This window comes from Phaenicophaeus curvirostris, chromosome 27 (assembly GCF_032191515.1).
Source record: "Phaenicophaeus curvirostris isolate KB17595 chromosome 27, BPBGC_Pcur_1.0, whole genome shotgun sequence".
NCBI lineage: Eukaryota > Metazoa > Chordata > Aves > Cuculiformes > Cuculidae > Phaenicophaeus > Phaenicophaeus curvirostris.
In genome coordinates, this window is record NC_091418.1 from 3,460,593 (window position 1) to 3,477,972 (window position 17,380).

The window sequence follows — 17,380 nt, forward strand, 5'->3', positions numbered from 1 at the left end:
AGAAAGCATATGGCAGGTGGGTTGGAAGTGGATGATCTTTAAGGTTCCTTCCAACCCAAACCATTCTGTATTCAGCACTGAAACCAACAGCTCATCTAGCATCATCCAGCTGTGCCACACCACACCCAGCTGTTGCAGTAAAAGGTGTCTCAAAGGACTCATTCGTTAGTCCAAGCCTGACGTATTGTGTCTTCCATACCACAGTCACTTACAAGTGTTCAGTCTTTATTTTAGACTCATAGAATCATCCCCCAGAAATTACCTTATTCAGTGCGAATTCATCAAGCTACAGCAAGGCCCAGATACCCCTCTCTTTCTGATGTAAATCCTGCCGCTACACTTGAAAAGCTGCCAAAAGAGCAAAACTATCCAGTGAAGGAGCCTTTTCATTGCTGATGTATAATTGGGTCTGGTAAAAGAACCAGCAACCAGGATCTGATCCTCTGTTGCCAGAACGTGGATTCCTCTGACCCTGGAGCTTATTTAACAGATATTATAATAACACGCGGCTTGCAGAAGCAAAATGAACTGGAAACAAGTATTTGCCATATGTGCAGAGGCCAGTTAATAATCTTGTAATGGGACATAAAACAGAGCATCCATCGCGTCCTGCTTTGGTGACAACAGGATGCTGCTCAGCAGCTGGTGCTGGTCTCTTCTCCCAAGTAACAAGGGATACAATGAGAGGAAACGGCCTCAAGTTGCATCAGGAAAGATTCCGATTGGATATTAGGAAAAATTTCTTTACTGCAAGAGTGGTGAAGCCCTGGCCAGGCTGCTAAGAGCAGTGGTGGAGTCTCCACCCCTGGAGGGGTTCAAAGAACATGCAGATGTGGCACTTTGGGACGCGGGTTGGGGCACAGTTGGACCAGATGAGCTCAGAGGTCTTTTCCAACCTTAATGATTCCACAATTCTACACTTGCTACTCTGATGTTCCAGGGACATGGCTTTTCAGCATGCAGAGCCTGTAGCTCTTATTGTTTTTTGGTTTGTTGCTGCTGTCGTGTTCTTTAAGTGAGAGAAAGCAGAAATCTTTCCTCAGCCGTATTTTTTAGCCTTAAATCTTTCAGTGAGTTCGAATGAGCTCCTTTCTTGATTAAACACAGGACTCTCTCTTAGTCTATCATTTTCAGTATTATCACCAGGAAGAAACACATAAAAGCCTCACTGTAAATGAGCAAAGTTAATGACAGAGAGCCATGTGAGGCTTGTAAACCACCTCAGTGTTTCAGATCTCACTCTAACCTATAGCTCTGGCACACCACCGTACTTGAGAAGAAGTGCTGCAATGTAAATGGATCTGTAAATTATCTGTGTCTAATGCTGGCAACTGGGAACGGTCAGGATGAAGAAAGCATCTTAGCTGGAATGATCTCCAGGAAAAACTGAAAAGGTATTGAAAGGAGGAATTTGTGCCTGAAATGTAAATTTATACAGCTCCATTCTCATTGCAGCCTGGCCTGAAAGAAAGCCTACTGACCCCGGCAGATAGAGATGGACTGGGTTCAGATGGGTTTGGATCAGACTCTTGCACCAAAACACTGCTAACCCAGCCAGTGTGCATTAGAATCATAGAATCACCAGGTTGGAAGAGACCCACCGGATCATCGAGTCCAACCATTCCCATCAATCACTAAACCATGTTCCTCAGTGCCTTGTCCACCCGTCCCTTAAACCCCTCCAGGGAAGGGGACTCAACCCCCTCCCTGGGCAGCCTCTGCCACTGCCCAATCACCCTTTCCGGGAAAAATTTTTTCCTAATCTCCAGCCTGACCATCCCCTGGTGGAGTTTGAGGCCATTCCCTCTCGTCCTGTCCCCTGTCCCTTGGGAGAAGAGCCCAGCTCCCTCCTCTCCACAACCTCCTCTCAGGGAGTTGCAGAGAGCAATGAGGTCTCCCCTCAGCCTCCTCTTCTCCAGCCTAAACACCCCCAGCTCTCTCAGACGCTCCTCGCAATCCTTGTTCTCCAGCTCCCTCACCAGCTTTGTTGCTCTTCTCTGGACTCGCTCCAGAGCCTCAACATCCTTCTTGTGGTGAGGGGCCAGAACTGACCTCTGGATTCGAGGTGCAGTCTCACCAGTGAGATAGAGATCCCTGCTTTCTCATAACTGAATATTCATTAAAGGAGAACAGCAACCAGAGACGAAAAGACTATAATGAAACAGTACATGACTCAACAATAAATCACCATCGATTGCGCTAAGCCCTCGTGAACCGGTGTACATGATGGAGAGCAAGCCTGAAAGAAAGCCACGCACAGACTGCAACAGAGTATGCAAACTAGCACAAAAGGCTTAGGAAATCAAGTGCAGTTACCTGGCTCAGCTAATTATTCTCCTCTTTCAGATTATTCATACTAGATTTATTAATTGCGTGTGGGGAAAAAAAAAAAAAAGGTGGCTACGTCCTCCTGTATTTCCTTTTATTAATTTTCTATTCATTCTCTCTTAATTATTAGGTCCAACTCTGCAATGTCCTGGATGAATGAGAATAATTAAAGTCCAGGTATTTGTTCTAAATTAAATCTGACCTCAGTTCTGGGAGGGGGGTGGCACAAGTGGCTTTTTCCCCCCTCCTTTGAATAGGGAAAATTGAGGAGACACATTTGTTTATGACATCAACAGAATAGCTGGTTCTTAACAAGACAAATATTATACTAAGTTAATTTGAAGGAAGCATACATAATGCGGTGTATCAATTTTGTATGACATATGGGCTTGTGCCTGCATAATAACAACTTAAAACCAATATCGTGTTGCCAGTGACAATTACTATATTGTAAACCATTTCAGTGGGGCACACATTAATTTAATTCATTGCAGCAGACAGGTTGGCATGGACCACAAAAAATCACTACAACATGATGAATGCTTTACATTCTACAACATAAATACTTCCTGCAGGACTACAAACCCCTGTCACGACAGAAGCACCTTCTGGCATTACGCCAGTTGGTTAAGTCAGCCCCACTGCAACACAAAAAGTGCCTGCAAACAGAAAAAAATCAGCTCCCAAGTGATAGGATGAGAGGAAATGGCCTCAAGCTGTGCCAAGGGAGGTTTAGGATGGATATTAGGAAAAATTTCCGTACCAAAAGAGGGATGAAGCATTTTAAGAGATTGCCCAGGGCATTGGTGGAGTCTCCATCCTTGGAGGGGTTAATAAACATTGTAGACGTGGCACTTTGGGACATGGTTTAAAAGGCGTGGCTGTGCATTTATGGTTGGACTGGGTGATCTTAAAGGTCTTTTCCAACCTTAATGATTCTATGATTTTACTCTGTCCCTTATATAGATGCAGCAGCAGGGAAAGCATCCAGTAGCTTTCACCTAAAAATCGTGTACTATGAAATCCTCTCCTTTTCTCTTACAGCCAAGTTACCTGTAAACAAGCCCTAAAAATTCATGACTCAAGAAACGTTTCACATGATATTGTGGGCAGCATGCTCAATTGGGGGTCTCAAAAGAGTTGGACTCATTTTATTTTGACAGATATGTGCTTTAATCCTATCAAATGGTTGTGCCAATTCTCCCAGTGATGCTAATAGAATAATGGAGAATTCAATTCATTTTAGTGACGCTAAAGCCTATACTGGAGAATATATATATGGATATGTTATACTGCTTGTTCCTCAAGCCATTCCACTGCTTAGTGTCTGAAAAGCAATGAGCAATCCAGAAAAAATATCTCAACTCACAGGGTCTTGAGGAAAAAAGGGGGAGGGAAAGGGGAGTGAAGTCACATTATCCAGTGTTAAAAGTCAGTTGTAATTGCAGAGAAACTTTCTACATGCTGTATACATGCTACTGTCTTCCTCGCCGTTCCTATCAACTATTTTAAGCCATTTTATCTGTGCCGGCGTCAGTTGTTGCTAACCATAGTAATCTCCTTTTACAGGAAAATAAGAAGGCTTCATGAGATTATGTAAAATCAACCAAGAATAGAAATGAATATAAATACCAAGGAATATATCGGCTGTTAGCATCCAAGACAAGAGGCAATCTTCGGGAGGCAACAGCGTTTAGGACGCCTTCACCCCTTTGTACAGGAACCACAACCTCTTGAACTGGTTTGTTCACACAGACTGGGAGACAGAATTTCAAGAGAGGCTGGTGCAGCAGCAACAGCTTCCTAAAGGTTATGGCTAGTAGCATTGCAATAAGGACTTAGCTTAACCATGCAAAGTGAAATCTCTCATTTTTGGCACTGTAGCAACTGAGACCTGATGTTTGTTTGTTTGTCAGGGGAGGAAAAGGGAAGTAATTTAAGTGAGCATTAGCTTCCACCAGTTTTCACATCTTTTAAAGATAGCATGTTCACTTTTCCTTTTTTTTCCCCTTTATTCTCTTCCCTGCATCATCATAATTTTTCATTTTTCATGGAATGAAGGCTCTGAAGATGACTGCAAGCCTGATCCTAATCACACAGAACCCTGATTGCACAGAAAAGCTTTGCAGAAATTAGCTGGAGCTCCCAGTCCTAACCACCCAGGTTAAACAGAGAGGGTGTTTACACGTAAGAGAACCGAGTACACTCCAATTACTGCCACTGCCTTAATGAGAGGTGCCCAGGGCTGCCCAAAGCTCTTTTGGCTGCAGTTCCCAGGGGTTTAATTTGCATCTTTGTGATACCTTTCCTCAAAGCTGCTGCTGGACATGATTAGTGGCTTGCAAAGAAAACCTAAGCAAAAGCAGTCAGAAATTTCAGGTGATCAGGCTCTGCAATGCTTGGGAGCTCAGGGATTTCAATTCCGGGTCATTCTGGAAGACTAAAAAAAGTCAAGTTTTCATGTTCCTCTGAAATTGCCCATGTACAATGTTTTGCATCTTTTCAGTAAGATAAAAAGGATTCCACAGCTGACATAGCTTTGCACCACCCTCAAAACTCAAAACACCGCGCAGTGAATAAATGTGTCTGACAAATGGTTTGCTTTAAGGGAAAGGAATGATTAGCATTAATACTAGATCATGCAAACAGGGCACAGGAATGCCTTCCTACAACACATTATAATGAAACTAGCAATGAAATTGTTCCTAACGCTTCTTTTCCTCCTAAATCCTGTGTTCCAGAGTGCATGAACTTCTATGTAGCCTCCATAATATTATTTCTTAGCAGGTAGGGGTCACACCACTATTTTCAATGCACTGCTTTTTTTGGGCTACAAAAGATCTCAAGTGCAATCAGATGAAACTGCTGAAAGGACTTACCTGGCTTTAGCTTCTAAAATATAAGTCAGGTTTTAAAGGCACTCAGAGCCACTTGGTGCAACACCAGCCAGGTCAGCGTCATGCTGAGCCTGAGCCTCGTGGCTGGAGGGTTCTATCGGTGTCGTACTGGTCCCAGACCAACGCCAGGTGCCTTCCCTTGGTGCTGTGTTATGCTGCACGGCTGACAAATTTTTCAGACACATCCCAGGATGCATTATCACACTGAGCTGCACTCAGCAATACAGATTGCTAGAATTGCTAAGTGGTTAATCTACATTAGAAAAGAATTTTATACCTATCTTGTTCAGCGCTAAATACTTACATATTTACAAACTTGGCCGTACGCCACAATTGCAAATATTATCTTTTTTTACTCCAAAATCCATTTCTGCCCATCAGATCAAATCAGAAATTCATCATATTGAGTACAAAAAAATCACATTGTAAATGTCAATGCTAACCCAGTATCTAACACCTCTGTAGAGTATTATTCTGACACTCAAACACAGAGGAGGATAATCTCTAAAATAGATTTTGAGTCACCATGATTAAGAAAGTTGTGACACTGCCCTCTTCAGACATGAAAAGCCAAAGTAAGACACACTCCATTTTTAATTCATTCCACTAGTTACAAACAATACAGATGCTTCAGCACAGTGAATTACATTCTCTCTCACACTCTGAGCACAGCAATAAGGATGAAGAATGAGATGTGACTATGATGGAAAACCAGCCTTTACATCTAAATTTCAGCCAAGTAGTCTTTCTGCATACCCTCCCTCACTTATACCACTGCAAACTGCAAGTACTACAATGTTATCTGTAAAGTAATTAATCTTCTTTCTTCTCTCACTCTCTCATCTACCAAACTATTATGAAATATCCTAGTGTCTCCTGCTTCTGTAGAAAGATATTCCTGAATTATCCACACATTGAGCATTAATGATGAGATGCCTTGTGCCTCTGTAGGACAAGATGCCTCCAAATTTAAAGCTCCTAATGATTCTCTTTGTGAAATAAATCCAAATGCCTGATGAAAGCATTCCTCCATCCCTGATGTTCTTTGGCTGATTTGGTACCTCCTCTTCCCTCTTTCTTAGTTTTGATCCACCCGTAGGGATCAAGTCTTGCAAAAGAGAAACTCAGCTACTGCAGTTTCCAATGACTCTGCCCTCCCCTCTTCGTATCAGCCTGGCTAATTACTGAGAGTGGATAGAACAAACGCCATTAGGTTGATGAAACAACATGGTAATCAGCAACAGTGTGCCAAACAGGTACATTTGATAGGAACGGTTGGACTCGATGATCCGGTGGGTCTCTTCCAACCTGGTTATTCTGTGATTCTGTGATCTCAACCAAAACCAAATCCAAACCCAATCAAACCCCACCAGCAGTAAGATGAATATCTGCTTTGCCATTTCTGGAGTTGATTCACGGTCGTTTGGTGATTTTAGCAGAAAGGAGGTTGTGGAGAGGAGGGAGCTGGCCTCTTCTCCCAAGGGACAGGGGACAGGATGAGAGGGAATGGCCTCAAGCTCTGCCAGGGGAGGTTTAAGCTGGACATTAGGAAAAAATTCTTCACAGAAAGGGTCATTGGGAACTGGAACAGGCTGCCCAGGGAGGTGGTTGATTCACCTTCCCTGGAGGTGTTTAAGGCATGGGTGGACGAGGTGCTAAGGTTTAGTGTTTGAAAGGAATGGTTGGACTCGATGATCCGGTGGGTCTCTTCCAACCTGGTTATTCTATGATTCTATGAAATTTCTGTATGTCTATATTATTCATTTAAATCACTGGGGCTTCTGAGTCTTTTATTAAGAAAGCACAGATAATGATTGTAAGAAAATGCTAATTTTATTTGGTGGCTCTCTCCCCACTCAACTTCACTGATCAGATGGACAAATTAAGAAAGATAGCGCGCTTACCCAGAAGCCATTTGTTAGACATCTTCAAAAATCGATGCTTGACACAATTGAGCATCTTTTTGCAATAGAATTTTATTTGTCATCTTGGGCTTGAAGTGTCAGTTAATAATTCCCTCTGCAGTTCCATAAACCTCCATTGCTATCTTTCACACAACCTTGCAGTTTCACAGGCTGTTGTTAAGAGTAGCTTAAAATAGTCTGTTATCAGTCTTGACCCTCACTGTTGTAACTCAAACAGATGCACTATCTGTGATCATTCTGACAAGGAAACAAAATAAACCACCCAGTAACTTTGAAAAGGACAGTACACACTGAATACATACAAATATAAAGCCACCCGCTCAAGGGCTCACGCTGTAAGCAATGGGAAGGTCAAAAAGCAACACTGAACCTTATTATGAATTGAGGATGTGGCAGAGTCATAGAATCATAGAATTGGTAAGGTTTGAAAAGACCTCTTATGATATTCAGTCCAACCATCAGCCCGACACCACTGTGCCTACTACACCATGTCTTGAAGAACCACATCTACAAGTTTTTCGAACCCCTTCAGGGATGGAGACTCCACCACTCCCTAGGCAGCCTGGTCCAGTGCTTCACCACTATTTTAGTAAAGATATTTTTCCTAATATCCAATCTACACCTCCCCTCATGCAACTTGTACCATTTCTTTTCAGTCTACTTCTTGTAACTTGGGATAAGAGGCCAAAACCCATCACCTCTTAGGTGGAGGGCAATAATGCTACCCCTCAGCTGCTTCTTCTCCAGGCTAAACAATCCCAGTTCCCTCAAGTCACTCAGTTCTGTTTCAGATTTGGATTTTCTCTTTGGGTTGGGTTTTTTTTTTCATGTTCTTGGATAGTTGCACTTATGCATCTGGTTTGAATGACAGAGCTCAGAACAGTCAAGCTGCAGGTCAAGGTCACTGGAATTAGGATGATTTGAGTATAAAGATAAATATTAAAAGCCACCAGGCTTAGTGATCTACCATGTTCTCCCTGGAAATCTCAAAATCACAGGATAAAAGCCTTCACCCCAACATTTTTTGTCTGATAACAGAAACACATGCACACACACAGAGACAGAATTCCTTTTCTTAGGCATGACGCAGCTGCAGAGCTACACATTTGCCCCAAGCCCTTCACACACAAGCCAAACCCAGCTACTTGTCTCCAGCTGTAGGAACTCGGTATGTGAGGTTCAACCACGGCATGTAAGCACTACACCCGCGAGCAGCTCAGAGAAATACTCCTGACTACCCAGCGAACAGCTTAGGTTCTTTTCCAACAAACAACCCCCCAGAAGATCAGTTCCTACTACGGTTATTTGTTGCCTTGAGACTCTACAAGAAGTTCAGCCCAAGGGTCAACAGACCCCACCAAGAGAAGAGTCACTCTTGACCCCAGAGGTGAAGGTAACTCTAGAGTACAGGGACCCTCCGTGAAAGTTTCTGGATGAAATTTCGCTTCTCCAAGCCTGCTGTTGTTGAGCGTGTTCAGGTCAGACTGCTTCTGCAGTAGGGTTAGAACTTGCTTGTTTTGACAGCATGGCAAACTCTCCACAGACCCCCATTATCTCTTGCACATAGCACATCACAGAAACTTGAAGTTGTCTCCACAGGCTTGTGTATCCGATGAGCAAGCAATTGCAGAAACAATTCCTCATGCTCCTCTAGGAAATGGAGAATTACTGGTGTAGGAAACCAGAACAGAAATAACTGTGGGGCAGCGCACAGCAGTCAATTATAATGTGGAGGGTAGGATGTTACTAATGCAATTCAACTTTGAACACAATGGGAGTTCCTTAAATACCTGACTTTGAAGGATTCTATACAAACACGTGAATACTCCTGTAGATTTGACTGCCTGATGCCAGCAAGGAGGCTATTTTGGTGCTACGTTGTTTACAGTCTAAAGAAACCAAACCTGGCAGAGCGAAGCAATGCTGAGAAAACAGACAAGCTAACCCACATTCATTATCTCCCTCCTGTACTCTTCCTTTAAAATGCAGGCTACGCAGACAGATGGGAGTCAGGAGCCAAATCCATATGCTTTCTTTAAGAAGTCTCACAGAAAACTCTCTGAACTGTGCTTGTGGAATTAATCAGATGACTGGCAAACATTACAGATTTGTAATGTGCATAAGCAGTGTTGCTAAAGCTAACACTGAATTGTTCCATTACAAACACTGATGTTATGGGTTTAATATTCCTAGCTGTGAAAACAACACTTTGGGCTGAATGCATTGAAAATCGTACTGAAAAAGCACCTATTTAATCTCAGACTTTGTGGCACTAACATGGAATATATTTACTACTGAGGTAAAAAACAACAGGACAAGGGGAAAAACCACGGCTGATCTATGCAAAAATTAAACTAAAAACCCTTTTGTGCCATTAGTTTATAAGAAAACCATCAGAAATTCTGAAGACTGTAAACAATCTGCAGGCAGCAGAAACAAGCCTGGACAGAGAATTAATTATAATTGTCAGCAACACTTCAAACAAAGACGTATCTTTAGTTCTAAAGCCTTGCAAACCGGTAAATAACCCGATATTCTCAAAGAAGGGGATGTTAATGTCGTAATTTTGAGAAGTACAAGCAAACAGACGTTGTTATGATTAGGACTGAAATTAAAAAGGAATACGTTGGGAACATTTTCCCATTGCAATTGAGATGCTGTCACTTAAGGGCATCCAAGAAAACATTTCTCTAGCTCCAGTGTAGGCTCTTAGGGATAAGTTAATGGAGGTTGAACTGCAGAAGGTGTCTGGTCCCACACTTAACAATATTAATGCCTGCGTGCTCTACGTTACTTAAGCCCCAGGCTCCTCATTTTTTGCTTTTAAAAGGTAAAGGAAATAAACTCCAGTAGCTTATTTATACATACAGCTTTATCTGCTGTAAACTATCTACCTGGGTCTGGAACAATGGTATCACAGCAGTTGCTTGTTACTGTTGACTCATTTTCTCTTCCATTGCCTAAAGCAGGTTGCAGCCAGAGGTGTTTCTGAAGTGGAAATAACACATGATTTTGGTGGTTAGGAAATTATCAGAAAATTAGCCCTAGGAGAGAAAGGAGGAAAACACTACCAATCTGTCAACAGATTATATTTAATCTTCACCTATTATAGTAAAATCTTTATTACAGAAAACATCTTTTATCTTAGCAATCAACAATCCTTTATATTGCTCACCATAGTGATTCATAAATGAGCTTTATCACACGAGAACGGTAGCTGTGATTTTATGGTGCTGCCTATTCGAAGGGGCCAGCAAAACTCTGCTCTTCCACTGCAAACCCAGCACTGTTTAGAGAACTTGTATGACAAATAAAACATTTGGTAAAGAATACACAGAAAAGGATTGTGCTAAACTCCTCCTCATTATATAAAAGCTTTTAATGTATTACCAGTTTCAAAAAAATCTGCTGAGGGGATATTGTCTCTGCATAACAGTAATGGATTTAGATTACAGCATCATCGGGAATCGGTCTTTGTGGTTGAGCACAGGCTAAAGGCTTAATGCTTGAAAACAGGGCTGGCCTCGCTGATTTATGAGGCTTGAACATAATTAAGCATCCTCCCACTTACTGGTCAACTCACGACTTAAAATGCACATAATATACTCCTCAGTACTTCCTTGCTGATACCTACATAGGTATACAACCCCCTACCTGTGTGCACGTACATTGCAATAAAAATCTAAACTGAAAGGATAGAATAATAGAATCATAGAATCACAGAATAACCAGGTTGGAAGAGACCCACTGGATCATCGAGTCCAACTATTCCTACCAAACACTAAACCATGATAGCAGGAAAATATATAGTTGCTCATATAGAATCATAGAATCAACGAATTGGCTGGCTGGAAAAGACCTTTGAGATTAATCTAACCATACCTGTCCACTACAAAACCAGATCCCTGAGCACTTCACCCACCCAGCCTTTAAAAACCCCCAGGGATGGTGACTCAAGCACTTCCCTGGACAACTTGTTCTAGTGCCTGAGAACAAAACGCATCAAACATTTGAGTACTTGGATACAAGAGGACTCTCCATTTCCTAGTTGTTAACTTACTGGTAACAATAGAATTAAAATAATATTACAGTACTGTCCCCAGGATCTGCCAGACTAAAAAGATTCCCCGTAGGACCTGCTATGTGGTTATACACAGGCACTTCAAACGCCAGCGAAGAGCCTGGTGTGATACAATAGCATAATCAGGGAGGAAAAATGAAGTTTAAAGCTAAAAACCCAGCAATCCTTCCTCCTCATTTGAGCAAAGTTGGAGCTCTCTTGGTATAGGGCCATATGGACACAAGTTTGAGGTTATCCCAGCAAAAAGGGGTTTTAAAAAATGAAAGAGAATGAGTAAGAGCAGACAGTTGCCTGTACAGCACACAATTAAATGAACAGGTATGCTAGTTAAATTGCTTTGTTGGTTACATTTAATTAATGTCATTATTCCTGGCTGCCTAGTGTATCAGAGCTGTGATTAAGCAAATACTCTCCCCTGATTAAGAGAAAGTTATTGTAAGTAAAGGTTTGGAACAAAGACAACTATAATTGAGGACAACACTGCCAGGTGGTTCAGTCTGTGCTTCAATTCTGAGGGGACCTTAAGCCCAATATCCCAGTGCAGAAATGGGGCATGCTTTCCCCAACAGAATATTTATCCATCAAATATTGCAAATTAGATTCTTGCTTTAAAAACTAGATGCCTTGTAACATGCAAAGGATAAAATTTCCTTCCCTTTAGCAGGGGAAGTCTGCATCAATCTTTCCCTTCAAGCATCATCGGTTTTAGCCTCAAAACTAGATACTAGCAGACAACACTGCAGCACGTAGTGTTTATACTTACAATATTTTTCAAAAGTAACAAGGTCAAAACGAGCAGAAACCATTTTAATCTTCATCCCTTTTGCGCTGGAGTAGTTTGATCACCTTGAGGGGATTCATAATAAAGGTCTGAAAGCCATATGGGGTAACACAAGCATTAATCTAGCCTGCCTTCTATGCCCTCATCCCTCCCCGCTCTGCCCATGCTCAAAACCCTCGGAGTTGAGGTCAAACAACGTGCAGAACGTAACCGCTGGATTACCCCGAACGTGAGATTAGAGCAGGGCAGGCAGCTGGAACCCCCTCCTCTCCCCCCGTGCTGTGGGAGGAGGGAAAACGCCTCCAGGAATACGGATACACACGATTTTTGGGGGTCCCAACTGGGCTGTGCTTCAACTTTACCCCGTGGTCTTGTCTCCTCTGGAAGAAATAAGAAATAACTGGATTCTCAGGTGTAAGAAGTCAGAATTGGCTTGAAAAAGATCTCTGGGCTCCATCTAGGGTTAACAAGTGAAATATTTCAGTTAGAGAAGAGCCTAAACTGGATTATCAAAACATTCCTTCTGGCTTTAAAAAAAGAAAAATACATACAGAAATCTGCGCGAGACAGCTGATTATCTGGCTCAACACCCTAAGCCTGAACACTGGGCTACCGAGGAAACAATTTCAAAACACCAGCTTACGGAAGCAAAAAAAAAAAAGAGAATACAACAGTATGTAAAAGGTTTCCAACCATTTATTTTCACCACTGCCACACAAATTCTGTCCTCAGGCATGCCATACGCTCCTGCTTGCTCTCTATCCTGTGGCATGGCAGCAAAATTAAGTGCCACAGGTTTAGGTGAAGACAAAATCATAGAATCACCAGGTTGGAAGAGACCCACCGGATCATCAAGTCCAACCATCCCCATCAATCACTGACCCATGTCCCTCAGCACCTCGTCCACCCGGCCCTTAAACCCCTCCAGGGAAGGGGACTCAACCCCCTCCCTGGGCAGCCTCGGACAGGGACCAATCATCCTTTCTGTGAAAAATCTTTTCCTAACGTCCAGCCTGAACCTCCTCTGGTGGAGGCTGAGCTATTGATTTCTAGCTGATTTTTCTTTAAAACAAAAAACCTCCTTTATTCATCTCTAATATTTTGTGGTTTTAGGAAGCTGGTGTTTTATTATTGCCTTCTGTTTCCGTGCTACGTGGAATGCGTATAAAATGCTGGCAAGCCAAGAAAGGAGCCTGCATTTCACACCCCTGGTGCACAGGGGTAGGTAACCAAACCAAGGACAAGAAACCCCAGGACAACAGACAGGAAAACCCACTCAAGCCCCGAGCTCTCCACAGAAACCAGATGACAGCGTACGGTGTCATCTGCCCAGCCAGATCAGACCCTGACAAAACACACAGAGACAAATCCTTCCAGCAAGAATTTTAGCACCGAGATAGAAAGGAAAGTAAGAATCATTCCACTAGGCAAAGCTATAGACTTCCCAAAATGAAAATATAAGGCACAAGCGGGCTTATAGAATTTCCTTATTAGCTTTGAAAAACTACTCTATATTAAGAGGACCGTAGAATGTATTTTATTTTTTTTTCAGTCCAACAAAGAAACCCACTAACACTCTACCATTTATTCATTCACAGCAAATATTAACACGGAACACAATTTTCTGCCTGACACAATCATTTTAATTTTTACCAAGACGAATGTTTTGAACGGCAAAGAATAATTAAATCATTTTCTAGTCCAAAAGAAGCCTCGCGGTCTCATTGTGTGTTTTCACCATTTTGTAAATCATCTAATGATTTTCTGCTAGATTAAATATTACCACCCCATACCAAACTGATTAGCTAACGTGAAATATGTTATACGTGGCAGGGGCACTTCCAGGAGGCACCATGTTCCTAAATCATCCAAAGATTTCCCACTATTGTGGATGCTACTCGTCCTGTGAAACAGGTTCAGATAATGTACAATCAGCGGGGCCAAAATCCCATCTGCGAGGTTTCTTGTTCATTTGAAAACAAGTAATTATAGAATCATGGAATGGTTTGGGTTGGAAGGGACTTTAAAGCCCATCCAGTTCCACCTCCCACTAGATCAGGGGCTCCAAGCCCCATCCAACCTGGTCTTGAACCCCTCCAGGGATGGGGCAGCCACCACTGCTCAATATTCATTTCTGGCCCTCGTGTTCCTATCCTTAGACTCTGATACTACATTTTATTCTGTACAGGCTGACCCGCGTGCCCTCACAAAGCCGTAGTTGAGTTCATCGTCTGAAGCTTTTCAGTGCCAGGTTTTGTACGACAGCGCATTAGAGACCCGCGTGTGAGTCAGGAAAAGACAAAGCACACTCCCATTCTGACAAGCAGCTAACTTGGCATCCTAATGAAGTATTGCCCCGTTTTGCAAATGTGAGAACCCAACAAACTAAATGAATTTCTCAAGGTCACGAAGGAGTCGATAGCAATTTCAAACTGAACCCGGCTGACTGACACCTTAATAACAGATTGACCATTAATTTGCACTTTGACTCCCTCCCAACAGAGCGAAGGCGGACTGAGGCTTCAAAGACAAATGATTACATTTCAATTCCACTTTTCACTAGTAGAAACAGGGGGGGTGGGTCTGGGAAAACAGTTAATCCAGTCTCTTAAGAGTAGACTTCATAGAAGCTGCTTCAAATCAGGTTGAAGGAGGTGATTCTGCCCCTCTGCTCCACTCTTGTCAGACCCTGCCTGGAGCCCTGGGTCCAGTTCTGGAGTCCTCGGCACAGGAAGACATAGAGCTGTTGGAGCAAGTCCAGAGAAGACCATGGAGATGATCCGAGGGCTGGAGAACCCCATCCCTGGAGGGGTTCAAGGCCAGGTTGGATGGGGCTTGGAGCCCCTGATCCAGTGGGAGGTGTCCCTGCCCATGGCAGGGGGTGGAGCTGGATGGGCTTGGAGGTTCCTTCCAACCCAAACCATTCTATGATTCTGTTTCTCATTGCATCAGATGTGCCCCCAGTGCTATCCAACTTCTGCTGGGCTTCATCAGCTAAGTAAGCAAGAGCTCATTCTCTTCTGTACCGCACATCAGTACTTCAACTAACCATAGTGATGGGAGCAGATCAGAGCAATGAACAGTTTTCATACTGAAAGAATGTGAGGGGAGAAAGCAGATCTACATTTTGTATTCCGAATTATTTCCAATCAGAAACCAGAGACCAGGATCAAAGATTCATCGGATCATAGAATTGTTAAGGTTGGAAAAGACGTCTAAGATCATCAAGTCCAACCATAAATCATCAAGTCCAACCAGAGTCCTTTCGTATCAATTTAAAGCTTTATTTTTCCTGCCATAATGAACCTGCAGATCAGCTTTGCTTAATGATAAAAATTAGAATTTTAAATGCATGAGGCTAACAAACATACAATGAATTTTTCAACCGCTGGAGTTGGTTTTTTTTGATGGGGGAAGGGGAGAGTATGACATGTTCACAACAGCTGCAAATCATATTAAAGTCTTTACGAAAAGAAAAGAGGACTTGCTTGCATTTACATGCAGCAGAACTGTAACCTTTTCTGCCCACACACCTCCAGAAGCATCACTATTCTATTCTGCTGTTAAAATGACAAAAAAATAACCCACCGCCCCAAGAGATAATGCAATTTATTAGTACTTCTGTGCTGAATGCACTTGTCAAATATTTAATCATCTGATTCTTTACATGAAAAAAACTGTGCAGAGGGAGCCTACCACTGGGGAATAGTAACAATCCACAGAGGTGGGAATATTTTTTGGAGGATGCTTACCAGGAAGAAATGGAGATACTGGTAGGAAAGATGGTACTGCTGCTATTGTGTGTCGAGGAAAACATTAAGGGTGGATGGAGAATAGAATATGAGAACAAGAGGGCTCATTCATGCCTTGATTTGTTAAATGCACACTTGAGAAAACTGGTTAGGAGAGATTTGCACACCATGCTCTAGGTCTGCCTTTGCATATGGAAAGAAGAGGTTTCTTTTATAGGGGCATGGAAGCAACAATCTGTTTGGCAATGCTGCCCCCTTAATGTCTGCCTGTGGTAGAGATGCCAGGAAAACCACTCTCTTTCTTAAAAGGAAGGAGAAAAAGTCAGAAAACCAAGCTAGAAGCCTAGCTCTAGAGCTGAAACTGAAGAACGGGATGAGGTGGTGGAGGCTGTAACCAACGTGACAGAAGCACAGGACAGAAGCACTCACACTCCTTGGATATTCCTTGGCCCTCTAATCACAATAGCAGGAACTGACAGAAAGGAACAGAATCAGATATAACTCACAATTTAACAGAGCTGACAGATCTTCTCATTTCACTTAGCATCATCATTTATCTTTTCTTTCCTACCTAATCCTTTCATTACTTACTGCTTCTCCCCAGCCCACCAGCTGCCTTTTCTTTCACAGCTTGAACATTCCTACTTTCCCTACAGCTTTAACAACGTAAATCATGAGTACACAGAAAATCTAAGTGATAAAATAACTGCTCACTTAGGAACAATACACAATCCTGACAACTGACCTTTTCAGAAAACTCGATCCATTTGCGCTGTGAAGGATTTCACGTCTACCTTTTCTGAGGTACTCAGCAGGTTTACATCTACAGAGGTTCATGTCTATAGACTTAATATTTATCTTATGAATAATCTGCTTTCTGTTTTCATAGAATCATAGAACAGTTTGGGTTGGAAGGTACCTTAAAGCCCATGCAGTCCCACCCCGTTCCGTGGGCAGGGACACCTCCCACGGGATCAGGGGCTCCAAGCTCCATCCAACCTGGCCTTGAACCCCTCCAGGGATGGGGCAGCCACCCCTGCTCTGGACAATCTGGGCCAGGGCCTCCCCACCCTCACAAGACAGATTTTCTTCTTGAGATCTCATCTCAATCTCCCCTCTTTCAGCTTAAAACCATTCCCCTTCACCCTATTCCTGCATTCCCTGACCAAGGGTCCCTCCCCAGGTTTCCTGTTCCATTTAGTGTTTGATAGGAATGGTTGGACTCAATGATCCGGTGGGTCTCTTCCAACCTGGTTATTCTATGATTCTATGATTTCTGCCTCACTGTGTAGTGGACCACTTTGAATAACCACAAATTGAGACTGAAGCTCATTAGAAGCTTGTTCAACTTGTTTTTATCAGTCATTTCATGTGAGTCCAGCTCAGCACTTCTACCCCTGCACTGTTTATTCAGCAACTCAGGCTCCATTTGCACATTGGGATCTATAGATATATGGACAGAGCAGAAAGCTGATGCCTTGACCCAGAACAGCTACATTCAAGCTAGTAGAGTAAGGAGGTAAAAACAGGCCAGGGGATACACAGAAAAACATATTAACCAGTATGAGAGCTGCCCCCAGTAGATGGATTTTGCCTCCCAGGGAAAGTCTGCTGTT

General features: G+C 42.7%; 1 protein-coding gene across 6 annotated transcripts in view; it reads right to left on the bottom strand.

The window, feature by feature from the left end:
- Positions 1–17,380, bottom strand: part of LRRTM4 (leucine rich repeat transmembrane neuronal 4) — a 232,529-nt gene that overhangs the window by 82,357 nt on the left and 132,792 nt on the right. The gene's annotated exons all lie outside the window — the stretch shown is intronic.